The 13,485-nt window shown below is 46.5% G+C and overlaps 1 long non-coding RNA gene across 2 annotated transcripts in view; it reads right to left on the bottom strand.

The window, feature by feature from the left end:
• Positions 1-11,341: 11,341 nt before the first annotated feature.
• Positions 11,342-13,485, bottom strand: part of LOC133546110 (uncharacterized) — a 63,829-nt gene continuing 61,685 nt past the window's right edge. Inside the window, exons 3-4 of one of the 2 annotated variants that reach the window (XR_009804989.1) lie at positions 11,838-12,010; positions 11,342-11,594 (exon numbers count right to left, since the gene is read on the bottom strand). This is a non-coding gene — a long non-coding RNA (uncharacterized LOC133546110). Of the gene's footprint in view, positions 12,011-13,485 lie in introns of both variants that reach the window. The other variant, XR_009804988.1, reaches the window with a different exon arrangement.

Genomic DNA, 13,485 nt, shown 5'->3' with positions numbered 1-13,485 from the left:
GCGCCGGCATGCGCCACTCCGGCTGCAGCAAGCAGCTGCATTTAATCGCCAATCAGCAATCAACACCCCTGTCGCTGATGAACACCCGTTGCCTTCTTTTTTTTTTTTTCTCTTTGCTATTTGGGCTTATTGGACCCTAATTAGAATAAAAACTAAAAATTATCTTTTGATATGATGTACTTAGTCCATAAGTACACAAACATGTACATTATGTGTAGTGACATACTAACTTTTATTTTTCCATTATATGTTATACCCTTTGACACCACCAGATGGCGGTAAAAGTGTCATTAGACCCCACATCAGTAGTGTACACAATTTTGGAAATAAGAGCTAAAAGGTGCTGTCCATGCATGTGGCCACTAAGGCCTTTAGTTAAGGCAGCGCAACCTGCTATCCTGTGCCAGAACGTAGCCACCTTTTCCTGTGCAGTAGGTCGAAATTCTCCCAGCTATATGCATACTCTCTCTCTGTGATTCTCCCCCTACGTGTCGATTGGTCTCATGTCCCCTTTGTCGCCTTCAGCAGCATTCCGCCGTTTCCCCGTTACGAGAAGTGTGTCTCGTCTCCCTATGTTCCCCTCTGGATCTCTGGCTGCCCCTTTTGGATCTCTACCCCCCGCCTGGACACGGACTTCCTGCCTGCTTACGGACCTCAGAGCCAGCTTTGCCCCTCTTGGACTTCTGCCTCTCACTCAACACTACTGGTAACACACTACAGTTAATTTCCACACATAGTCGCACACCACACATATTCTATATTAGTCACACTCCATTCTATTGTATTTATTTATAAATAATAAATGATAAATGGGTTCTACTTGTATAGCGCTTTTCTACCTTCAAGGTACTCAAAGCGCTTTGACACTACTTCCACATTTACCCATTCACACACACATTCACACACTGATGGCGGGAGCTGCCATGCAAGGCACTAACCAGCACTCATCAGGAGCAAGGGTGAAGTGTCTTGCTCAGGACACAACAAACGTGACGAGGTTGGTACTAGGTGGGGATTGAACCAGGGACCCTCGGGTTGCGCACGGCCACTCCCCCACTGCGCACATGAATATAGAGCTAAACAATATCCCTGCTCTCTTCTCCTGTACACATAACAGTTTTGAGGTTATTTCTTATTAACCTGTGGGTTGTCCTGACAGTTTTACTTTAATAATATTAGTAGCACAGACAATATTCATGTCCCCCTTGTCGCCTTCAGCAGAATTCCTCCGTTCCCGCGTTACGAGTTGTGTGTCTCGTCTCCCAGTGTTCCCATGTGGTTCTCTGGCTGCCCCTTTTGGATCTCGACCCCCCCATCCAAGCACGGACTTCCTGGCTGCTCACGGACCTCCGAGCCAGCTTTGCCCCTCTTGGACTTCCGCCTCTCGGTCAACACTACTGGTAACACAATACAGTTAATTTCCACACATAGTCGCACACCACACATATTCTGGATTACTCACACTCCTTTCTATTGTATTTATATATGGTGTTAAATAATAAATATAGAGCTAAACAACATCCCTGCTGTCTCCCCCTGTACACATGACAGTTTCGGGGTTATTTCTAATTAACATGTGGGTTGTCCTGACAGTTTTACTTAAATAATACTAGTAGCACAGACAATATTCATTTCCCCCTTGTCGCCTTCAGCAGAATTCCTCCGTTCCCGCGTTACGAGATGTGTGTCCCGTTTCCCTGGGTTCCCATGTGGTTCTCTGGCTACCCCTTTTGGATCTCGACCCCCCGTCCGAACACGGACTTCCTGCCTGCTCACGGACCTCCGAGCCAGCTTTGCCCCTCCTGGACTTCCGCCTCTCGGTCAACACTACTGGTAACACACTACAGTTAATTTCCACACATAGTCGCACACCACACATATTCTGGATTACTCACACTCCATTCTATTGTATTTATATATGGTGTTAAATAATAAATATAGAGGTAAACAACATCCCTGCTGTCTCCCCCAGTACACATGACAGTTTAGGGGTTATTTCTAATTAACATGTGGGTTGTACTGACAGTTTTCCTTTAATAATATTAGTAGCACAGACAATAAGATTCAATAGGAAGTATAATATGGGAGCTTTTTGAATTCCCTTACAATGTGATGGAAAGCGGACGTTAAATTGGCAAAGGATTTGTTGGATGTCTTAAACAGGTCAGATGTTGAAGCCTGACATAACATTGGAGAGCATGCCTACGCATCTTTTTATGGCTGCAGGTATAAATTTATGTTCCTCGCGTGGTGGTCCTCCATCTTGGCAGCGGCTCAAAAGGCTTGCGCAAACAGAAAGGTGAAAGCGTGCATGAGCTGTACAGTCCAGACTTATAGACTATTGATGGAGTTCAGCCAAGGTCAGGTATAGTGAATCGGAGGAGGAGGAGGAGGAGGAGGATGGGTGGACACAGAGTCGTAACTCACACTGTACTTCACAGTCAACTTGAGTTGACCTCCCGTTGAATGCTTTAAGGCAGAGACGAAGGATCTACAAAGTGACCACTTCAAACACAATCATCTCCCCCAGTCTGACGATGGATTGTGCCTGTCTTTCTGCAGATGGATGATACGCAGAAACAAAACTATACGTACAGTGGGGCAAAAAAGTGTTTAGTCAGCCACAGATTGTGCAAGTTCTCCCACTTAAAATGATGACAGAGGTCTGTAATTTTCATCATAGGTACACTTCAACTGTGAGAGACAGAATGTGAAAAAAAATCCAGGAATTCACATTGTAGGGATTTTAAAATAATTTATTTGTAATTTATAATTGAAAATAAGTATTTGGTCAGCCATTCAAAGCTCTCACTGATGGAAGGAAGTTTTGGCTCAAAATCTCACGATACATGGCCCCATTCATTCTTTCCTTAACACGGATCAATCGTCCTGTCCCCTTAGCAGAAAAACAGCCCCAAAGCATGATGTTTCCACCTCCATGCTTCACAGTAGGTGTGGTGTTCTTGGGATGCAACTCAGTATTCTTCTTCCTCCAAACACGACGAGTTGGGTTTATACCATAAAGTTCTATTTTGGTTTCATCTGACCACATGACATTCACCCAATCCTCTGCTATATCAGCCATGTATCCATTTTGGCTTTCCAACTCCTTCCGCCCCGTTCTCTCCTCCTTCTCCCCTTTTATACCTCGAGAGAAGATAGATTGAGTCCCGCTGCGCGATCCACGCACCTGATCTCGCTTGTAGCGTCGCTCCCGGCACGCCCCGCCTCTCCGCTCAGTCGCCGTCCCCACCTGCTCGCCGCCATCTTGGGCCGGGCTCTGGCGTGCCCTGCCCCGCTGCTCGTTCACCGGCTACGACGAGGGCGGCTGAAAAGCGACCAAAGCGCGAGCAGTGGAGGAGGAGCTGAAAAGCGACCCGACCTTCAGACAAGCTGTCCAGGTTTCTGTCAAACCTGATCAAGAATGTCCTTCCTTGGTGGTACATGGAACCCGCACGACGGCAAGAGGCTGTCACAGACGTATTTTGGCTTTAAAACTAACAAAGTTGGGGCTCTAAACACTGAAGCGCTGCCCCGAAAGCAGTGCTTTCAAACATAGCAAGCTAACAGCTAGCGGCTAACGTCATTCCGTAGTGTTTTGGCTACTTTTAAACCACTAATCTTCGCCTCCATGGCGACAAAGTACGTTTCTTGCAAGTATCATCCCGAGCTAAACATGCTTCACTACACACCGTAGGAGGATACAATAGCTCACCGCTAACAGCAAGATAGCACTCCTTAATGTGAACAAAAGAATGGTTCGACACAGATATCGAGTGTGATGAGTGTACAAGAGCTGTACCTGGTCAATACTACAAAGAATACATCGAGATTTTTTTATCACCACAAATACTTCATTTTATTTTTTTTTCTTTATAAACTCAGGAAATACGTCCAAAGACACATGAGGACTTTGAATATGACCAATGAATGAACCTTTAAGTACTTGGTATCGGATCGATACTCAAATGTGTGGTATCACCCAAAAGTAAAGTATCAAACAACAAAAGGATAAGTGATTATTACATTTTAACAGCAGTGTAGACAGCACATGTTGAAACAAAAAAATAACCAGACATTTCCAGTAAATAAATAAATAGATTAATAAATAATGTTTTACCCCTTATCCTTTTGGCTACAATCTGGCACATTTACATTTTATATGTTCATTTAAGTGCATTAATTGTTGCATGTAAAAATAGATGTAAAATATATAAGATCTGGGCTTGATTCTTTGTGATGAGATGGTCCCTGGGAGGTTAATGGTATATACAATATAACATCAAATTTTGTACATACTACAGTACATCTACCATGAATTAATTAACGTGGACCCCAACTTAAAGGAATTGAAAAACTTATTCGGGTGTTACCATTTAGTGGTCAATTGTACGGACTATGTACTACTAATAAAAGTTCCAATCAATCAATCAATCAATCAATAAATATAACATCAACCTGCCAAAGACTGCAGAAGGAAATTACCTTTTGGCTACAATCTGGCACATTTACATTTTATATGTTCATTTAAGTGCATTAATTGTTGCATGGTGTGTAAGGACCGGCCTCGAAGTCAGCGGCAGGTGAGTAGATTGCCCAGCTGGGCCTTGTTATCTAATCACCTGTCTCCCTTATTAGCAGCAGCCGGAATGAGAGACGAGTTGAAAATCTTATTGGGGTGTTACCATTTAGTGGTCAATTGTACGGAATATGTACTGTACTGTGCAATCTACTAATAAAAGTCTCAATCAATCAATATAACATCAACCTGCCAAGGACTGCAGATGAAAATTTGCCTTTGGCTACAATCTGGCACATTTACATTTTATTTGTTAATTTAAGTGCATTGATTGCTGCATGTAAAAAAATATATAAAAATATATTATCAAACGGCGACTCTCTATTAGGAGTTTTATTTTTTCATCTATGAACAAGCTTATTGGTGTGTGTGGAGGGGGGCGTGGTCTGCTGGCCTGCCGCGGAGCCGGGTGTGTAAGGACCGGCCTCGAAGTAGGCGGCAGGTGAGTAGATTGCCCAGCTGGGCCTTGTTATCTAATCACCTGTCTCCCTTATTAGCAGCAGCCGGATTGAGAGAAGAGTTGAAAATCTTATTCGGGTGTTACCATTTAGTGGTCAATTGTACGGAATATGTACTGTACTGGGCAATCTACTAATAAAAGTCTCAATTAATCAATCAATATAACATCAACCTGCCAAGAACTGCAGATGGAAATTAGTCTTTGGCTACAATTTGGCACACTTACATTTTATATACCATGGATTGGTATATATTGGTATATTTTTTTTTTTTTTTTATATACCATGGATTCTCCTCTCTGAGCTGCTACCTTACCGTGGTAGAGGAGTTTGCGTGTCCCAATGATCCTAGGAGCTATGTTGTCTGGGGGTTTTCATGCCCCCTGGTAGGGTCTCCCAAGACAAACAGGTCCTAGGTGAGTGATCAGACAAAGAGCAGCTCAAAGACTTCTATGGAATTACAACGAAATGAACCCAGATTTCCCTCGCCCGGACGTGGGTCACCGGGGCCCCGCTCTGGAGCCAGGCCCGGAGTTGGGGCACGATGGCGAGCGCCTGGTGGTCGGGCCTGTTCCCATGGGGCCCGGCCGGGCACAGCCCGAAGAGGCAACGTGGGTCATCCCTCCAATGGGCTCACCACTCATAGGAGGGGCCATAGAGGTCGGGTGCATTGTGAGCTGGGCGGCAGCCGAAGGCAGGGCACTTGGCGGTCCGATCCTCGGCTACAGAAGCTAGCTCTTGGGACGTGGAACGTCACCTCACTGGGGGGGAAGGAGCCTGAGCTAGTGCGCGAGGTAGAGAAGTTCCGGCTGGATATAGTCGGACTCACCTCGACGCACAGCAAGGGCTCTGGAACCAGTTCTCTCGAGAGGGACTGGACCCTCTTCCACTCTGGCGTTGCCGGCAGTGAGAGGCGACGGGCTGGGGTGGCAATTCTGGTTGCCCCCCGGCTCAAAGCCTGTACGTTTGAGTTCAACCCAGTGGACGAGAGGGTAGCTTCCCTTCGCCTTCGGGTGGGGGGACGGGTCCTGACTGTTGTTTGTGCTTACGCACCAAACAGCAGTTCAGAATACCCACCCTTTTTGGATACACTCGAGGGAGTACTGGAAAGTGCTCCCCCGGGTGATTCCCTTGTCCTACTGGGAGACTTCAACGCTCATGTTGGCAACGACAGTGAAACCTGGAGAGGCGTGATTGGGAAGAATGGTCGCCCGGATCTAAACCCGAGTGGTGTTTTGTTATTGGACTTTTGTGCTCGTCACAGTTTGTCGATAACAAACACCATGTTCAAACATAAGGGTGTCCATATGTGCACTTGGCACCAGGACACCCTAGGCCGCAGTTCCATGATCGACTTTGTAGTTGTGTCATCGGATTTGCGGCCTTATGTTTTGGACACTCGGGTGAAGAGAGGGGCGGAGCTTTCTACCGATCACCACCTGGTGGTGAGTTGGCTGCGATGGTGGGGGAGGATGCCGGACAGACCTGGCAGGCCCAAGCGCATTGTGAGGGTCTGCTGGGAACGTCTGGCAGAGTCTCCTGTCAGAGAGAGTTTCAATTCACACCTCCGGGAGAACTTTGAACATGTCACGAGGGAGGTGCGGGACATTGAGTCCGAGTGGACCATGTTCCGAACCTCTATTGTCGAGGCGGCTGATTGGAGCTGTGGCCGCAAGGTAGTTGGTGCCTGCCGTGGCGGTAATCCCAGAACCCGTTGGTGGACACCAGCAGTGAGGGATGCCGTCAAGCTGAAGAAGGAGTCCTATCGGGTTCTTTTGGCTCATAGGACTCCGGAGGCAGTGGACGGGTACCGACGGGCCAAGCGGTGTGCAGCTTTAGCGGTCGCGGAGGCAAAAACTCGGACATGGGAAGAGTTCGGGGAAGCCATGGAAAACGACTTCCGGACGGCTTCGAAGCGATTCTGGACCACCATACGGCGCCTCAGGAAGGGGAAGCAGTGCACTATCAACACCGTGTATGGTGCGGATGGTGTTCTGCTGACTTCGACTGCGGATGTTGTGGATCGGTGGAGGGAATACTTCGAAGACCTCCTCAATCCCACCAACACGTCTTTCTTTGAGGAAGCGGTGCCTGGGGAATCTGTAGTGGACTCTCCTATTTCTGGGGCTGAGGTCGCTGAGGTAGTTAAAAAGCTCCTCGGCGGCAAGGCCCCGGGGGTGGATGAGATCCGCCCGGAGTTCCTTAAGGCTCTGGATGCTGTGGGGCTGTCTTGGTTGACAAGACTCTGCAGCATCGCGTGGACATCGGGGGCGGTACCTCTGGATTGGCAGACCGGGGTGGTGGTCCCTCTCTTTAAGAAGGGGGACCGCAGGGTGTGTTCCAACTATCGTGGGATCACACTCCTCAGCCTTCCCGGTAAGGTTTATTCAGGTGTACTGGAGAGGAGGCTTCGCCGGATAGTCGAACCTCGGATTCAGGAGGAACAGTGTGGTTTTCGTCCTGGTCGTGGAACTGTGGACCAGCTCTATACTCTCGGCAGGGTTCTTGAGGGTGCATGGGAGTTTGCCCAACCAGTCTACATGTGCTTTGTGGACTTGGAGAAGGCATTCGACCGTGTCCCTCGGGAAGTCCTGTGGGGAGTGCTCAGAGAGTATGGGGTATCGGAATGTCTTATTGTGGCAGTCCGCTCCCTGTATGATCAGTGTCAGAGTTTGGTCCGCATTGCTGGCAGTAAGTCGGACACGTTTCCAGTGAAGGTTGGACTCCGCCAAGGCTGTCCTTTGTCACCGATTCTGTTCATAACTTTTATGGACAGAATTTCTAGGCGCAGTCAAGGCGTTGAGGGGTTCCGGTTTGGTGGCCACGGGATTAGGTCTCTGCTCTTTGCAGATGATGTAGTCCTGATGGCTTCATCTGGCCGGGATCTTCAGCTCTCACTGGATCGGTTCGCAGCCGAGTGTGAAGCGACCGGAATGAGAATCAGCACCTCCAAGTCCGAGTCCATGGTTCTCGCCCGGAAAAGGGTGGAGTGCCATCTCCGGGTTGGGGAGGAGACCCTGCCCCAAGTGGAGGAGTTCAAGTACCTAGGAGTCTTGTTCACGAGTGGGGGAAGAGTGGATCGTGAGATCGACAGGCGGATCGGTGCGGCGTCTTCAGTAATGCGGACGTTGTATCGATCCGTTGTGGTGAAGAAGGAGCTGAGCCGGAAGGCAAAGCTCTCAATTTACCGGTCGATCTACGTTCCCATCCTCACCTATGGTCATGAGCTTTGGGTCATGACCGAAAGGATAAGATCACGGGTACAAGCGGCCGAAATGAGTTTCCTCCGCCGGGTGGCGGGGCTCTCCCTTAGAGATAGGGTGAGAAGCTCTGCCATCCGGGAGGAACTCAACGTAAAGCCGCTGCTCCTCCACATCGAGAGGAGCCAGATGAGGTGGTTCGGGCATCTGGTCAGGATGCCACCCGAACGCCTCCCTAGGGATGTGTTTAGGGCACGTCCAGCTGGTAGGAGGCCACGGGGAAGACCCAGGACACGTTGGAAAGACTATGTCTCCCGGCTGGCCTGGGAACGCCTCGGGATCCCCCGGGAAGAGCTAGACGAAGTGGCTGGAGATAGGGAAGTCTGGGCTTCCCTGCTTAGGCTGCTGCCCCCGCGACCCGACCTCGGATAAGCGGAGGATGATGGATGGATGGATGGATACCATGGATTGATTAACGTGGACCCCGATTTAAACAAGTTGAAAAACTTATTCGGGTGTTACCATTTAGTGGTCAATTGTACGGAATATGTACTGTACTGGGCAATCTACTAATAAAAGTCTCAATCAATCAATATAACATCAACCTGCCAAGGACTGCAGATGAAAATTAGCCTTTGGCTACAATCTGGCACATTTACATTTTATTTGTTCATTTAAGTGCATTAATTGCTGCATGTAAAAAAATATATAAAAATATATTATCAAACGGCGACTCTCTATTAGGAGTTTTATTTTTTCATCTATGAACAAGCTTATTGGTGTGTGTGGAGGGGGGCGTGGTCTGCTGGCCTGCCGCGGAGCCGGGTGTGTAAGGACCGGCCTCGAAGTCAGCGGCAGGTGAGTAGATTGCCCAGCTGGGCTTTGTTATCTAATCACCTGTCACCCTTATTAGCAGCAGCCGGACGAGAGACGAGTTGAAAAACGTATTGGGGTGTTACCATTTAGTGGTCAATTGTACGGAATATGTACTGTACTTTGCAATCTACTAATAAAAATCTCAATCAATCAATCAATATAACATCAACCTGCCAAGAACTGCAGATGGAAATTAGTCTTTGGCTACAATTTGGCACACTTACATTTTATATACCATGGATTGATTAACGTGGACCCCGATTTAAACAAGTTGAAAAACTTATTCGGGTGTTACCATTTAGTGGTCAATTGTACGGAATATGTACTGTACTGTGCAATCTACTAATAAAAGTATCAATCAATCAATCAATATGTTCATTTAAATGCATTAATTGTTGCATGTAAAAGGAGATATAAAAATATAATACCAAATGGCAACTTCCTATTAGGAGTTTTGTTTGTTTTTTCATCCATGAACAAGCTTATTGGTGTGTGTGGTGAGTACCAGCGTCGAATTCAGGGGCAGGTGAGTAGATCGCTCGGCCGGGACTTGTTGTCTAATCACCTGTCGCTATACTTGCCAACCCTCCCGGATTTTCCGGGAGACTCCCGAAATTCAGCGCCTCTCCCGAAAACCTCCCGGGACAAATTTTCTCCAGAAAATCTCCCAAAATTCAGGCGGAGCTGGAGGCCACGCCCCCTCCAGCTCCATGTGGACCTGAGTGAGGACAGCCTGTTTTCACATCCGCTTTCCCGTGTCTGCCCAATGACGTTTTAACTGTAGAATGATCGAGGACGAGTTCTTGGTTTCTTATGTGGGTTTATTGTTAGGCAGTTTCATTAACATCCTCCCAGCCCGGTAACAACACACAACAACAGCAGTCACTGTTGTGAAATTCTTAAACAGGACAATACTGCCATCTACTGTACATGCACCAAAACACCTCCAGGCAACTTCAACTCTTTACTAATACCCTCCTCTATTCAAATCCCATCTCCCCTGATTGTAAATAACCTAAAGTAAATAATCAAAAGTATTTCTAATGTACAGTATATACTTATTCTCATGCTATCTGAACTCACTATGTTCTCTGCTCGCTGTACATATCCTACAAAGTAAGACCTACACTGTTTCAATGTCCACATTTCTCTGTTGGTGCAATTGTTGATGACTGAAGTACTGATATCAATCAAAGCTCCTCATCCCACCCCCCCAGATTGTAAATAATGTAAATAATCCAATGTATATACTCTGATGATTAACCTGTGTGATGACTGTATTATGCTGATAGTATATATTTGTACCATGAATTGATTAACGAGGACCCCGACTTAAACAAGTTGAAAAACTTATTGGGGTGTTACCATTTAGTGGTCAATTGTACGGAATATGTACTGTACTGTGCAATCTACGAATAAAAGTTAAAATCAATCAAATCCTCCCCTCTTAACCACGCCCCCAACAATGCCACGCCCCCGACCACACCCCCTGCCCCACCCACGACCAAGCCTCCCGCCCCCTCACCTCACAAAATCGGTGGTCTCAAGGTTGGCAAGTATGCCTGTCGCCCTTATTAGCAGCAGCCGGAGCGAGAGACAAGGTTGGGAGTTGCTGGCGAGCAGAGGATCAGAGCGAGAGACATTTTGCTGGAAAGCAAAACCACACTGCTTGTGAAAATAAAAGACTCGTTACCAAGACTACTGGGCCCACGGGAGCATCTTTGTGATCAGAAGGACCCACAGGAGAGGGCAACCGGCGGAATTTAAGTCAGCGAAAATGCGGTCATTAACAAATGATTTAATGTTTGTCCGAGTCCTGGTAGAAACTGCGTCACGGACCGGTGCCAGTCCCTGGACCAGTGGTTGGGGTTTGATTGATTGATTGATTGAATGATTGAAACTTTTAATAGTAGATTGCACAGTACAGTACATATTCCTTTGTTGGCTTACTTACTACTAAAAGTGAAGTTTTCTAGTATGTTTCTTACAGTGACGTTGATAGCTGGCGAGGCAGACGTAATCAGAATCAGATTTACAAATATACGTGCTCAGTGTCAGTACTTGGACTATGACGTGGATTGTTTATACAACGCAAAGGATAATTGGCATGAGCCAGGCGAGAATGTGAGTACATTTTTATTTATACACTAATAAACTACAAAAGGGAAAACAAAATGCGCGCACAATGGCGGAGAACAAACTTGACTAATGGAAGAACAAAAGACTAGCATAAAGGCTTCAAACTACAAACATGAAACAAAAACACTTGCACTGTGGCATTAATAACAAAACTTACTGTGACATGGACAGAATGATCATCCAGCAATGGCATGGCATTAAGACAGTTGAGGTATATGGGGGAAGTTGCCAGGCTGAACACTTGGCAACTGTGGCTTAAATAATAGCAGTGATAATTACCAGCAGGTGTGAGAACTGAGGACAGGGGCGTGACATGAGGGCAATGTGAAAATCAATGAGTTGCTATGGAAATGAGAGAAACAAGGAAGTGCAAAAGCGGGAAACAATTATCCAAAAATTAACCAAACATGACAAAAACGGAACATGATTTCATGGGCGTGACACTCAGCGCAGATTATTTGCAAATTGATTGGCAGCAGCTGACATGTTACATTTCTGCATTTTTTACACATACAAACGGTCGCCCACAAAATGCAATTTTCATTAAAAAACAAATAAACAAAAAAAAATGTATCACTGTCTTACCTTTACTTATGAAGGAAGTTCATGCCTCGGTCCTTCTGGATAAAACATATCCGTCACTTTCTGGGAAAAGTCCCTCTTGTCTTCCTTCAGTTCTAAAAGTCTTGTCAGAGTAGGAAACGGCGGTTTCTTGCAGAACGTCCACTCCCTTTGGAAAGATCGAGTAACTTTCCGTCCTGTTGATTGAAACAAATTGGTCTTCCTTTAGGAATGATCTCCTGCTTCGCTTGAAAGTCCACTTTTGAAAAAAACTGTTCAAGGCCATGTCTACACTACGCTGGATAACACCTTAAATGACTAATTATTTAGCCTCAGCCTAGTTTCAGCCACACTAAACCAGCGTTTAAGGTCCCCTTCCTCGGACAATGTTTTACATGGTAACAACGCATTTGCCAACCCTCCCGAATTTTACTGCCCCTCCCGTAAATCTCCCGGGGCAACAATTCTTCCAAATTTCTCCCTATTTCTACTCGGACCACAATATTGGGGGCGTGCCTCGAAGGCACTGCCTTTAGCGTCCTCTCCAACCTATTGTCACGTCCGCTTTTCCGCCATAGAAACAATGTGCCGGCCCAGTCACATAATGTCTGCGGCTTTAACACACACGAATGAATGCAAGGCATACTTGGTCAACAGCCATACTGGTCACACTGGGGGTGGCCGTATAAACGACTTCGACAATGTTACAAATATGCGCCACACTGTGAAGCCACACCAAACAAGAATGACAAACACATTTCGGGAGAACATCTGCACCGTAACACACGTTATACCCAGAACCCCTTGCAGCACTAACTCTTCCGGAATGCTATAATATACACCCCCGCTACCAACAAACCTGCCCCCCCCCCCCCCTCAAATTTTTATTTAAATTGTATTTGATACGCAATTGATATTTTTAAATCATTATTGATAGGTTGATTGGAAACACTAAATTAGCCCTAGTGTGTATGTTGGCCCTGTGATGAGGTGGCGACTTTTCCAGGGTGTACACTGCCTTCCGCCCGAATGCAACTGAAATAGGCTGCAGCGACCCCAGAAGGGACAAGCGGTAAAAAAATGGATGGCTGGATGGATAATTTGAAACTCGACTTTGCATGTCACTATAAAGTTATGTAAGCCTTGCATGTTCAATATTCAATGCAAAACTTTTTTTGGATCCCTCTTAAAAGGTTAATTTGTTCAACCTTGGCCCGCAGCTTTGTTCCGTTTTAAATTTTGGCCCACTCTGTATTTGAGTTTGACACCCCTGCACTAAGCCGTCTAATGTTATCCAGGCTATATCCCAACTAACCTTATCTTAGTCCACACACACACACAACAATGCCACCATTTAAGAGCCCCGCCCTCATCCATCCGCCGGTGGAACGCGAACTACTACGCATGCGCGAAAAAAAAAACCTGTCCATCTGCTCTCCAGGAAATGGCTTTACTTCACTGTGAATTTGTTAAAATCTTTAGCCTGGAAGTTGGGTCTTGGGCGCAGTTGGGTGTTCTAACAGGACAATGACCCCAAGGACATGTCAAAAGTGGTAAAGGAATGGCTAAATCAGGCTAGAATTAAATTGCCTTCCCAAAGTCCTGACTTAGACCCCATTGAGAACATGTGGACAATCCTGAAGAAACAAGTCCATGTCAGAAAACCAACAAA

Source organism: Nerophis ophidion, linkage group LG29 (genome assembly GCF_033978795.1).
Source record: "Nerophis ophidion isolate RoL-2023_Sa linkage group LG29, RoL_Noph_v1.0, whole genome shotgun sequence".
NCBI lineage: Eukaryota > Metazoa > Chordata > Actinopteri > Syngnathiformes > Syngnathidae > Nerophis > Nerophis ophidion.
This window is presented reverse-complemented; position numbering and strand designations above follow the sequence as displayed.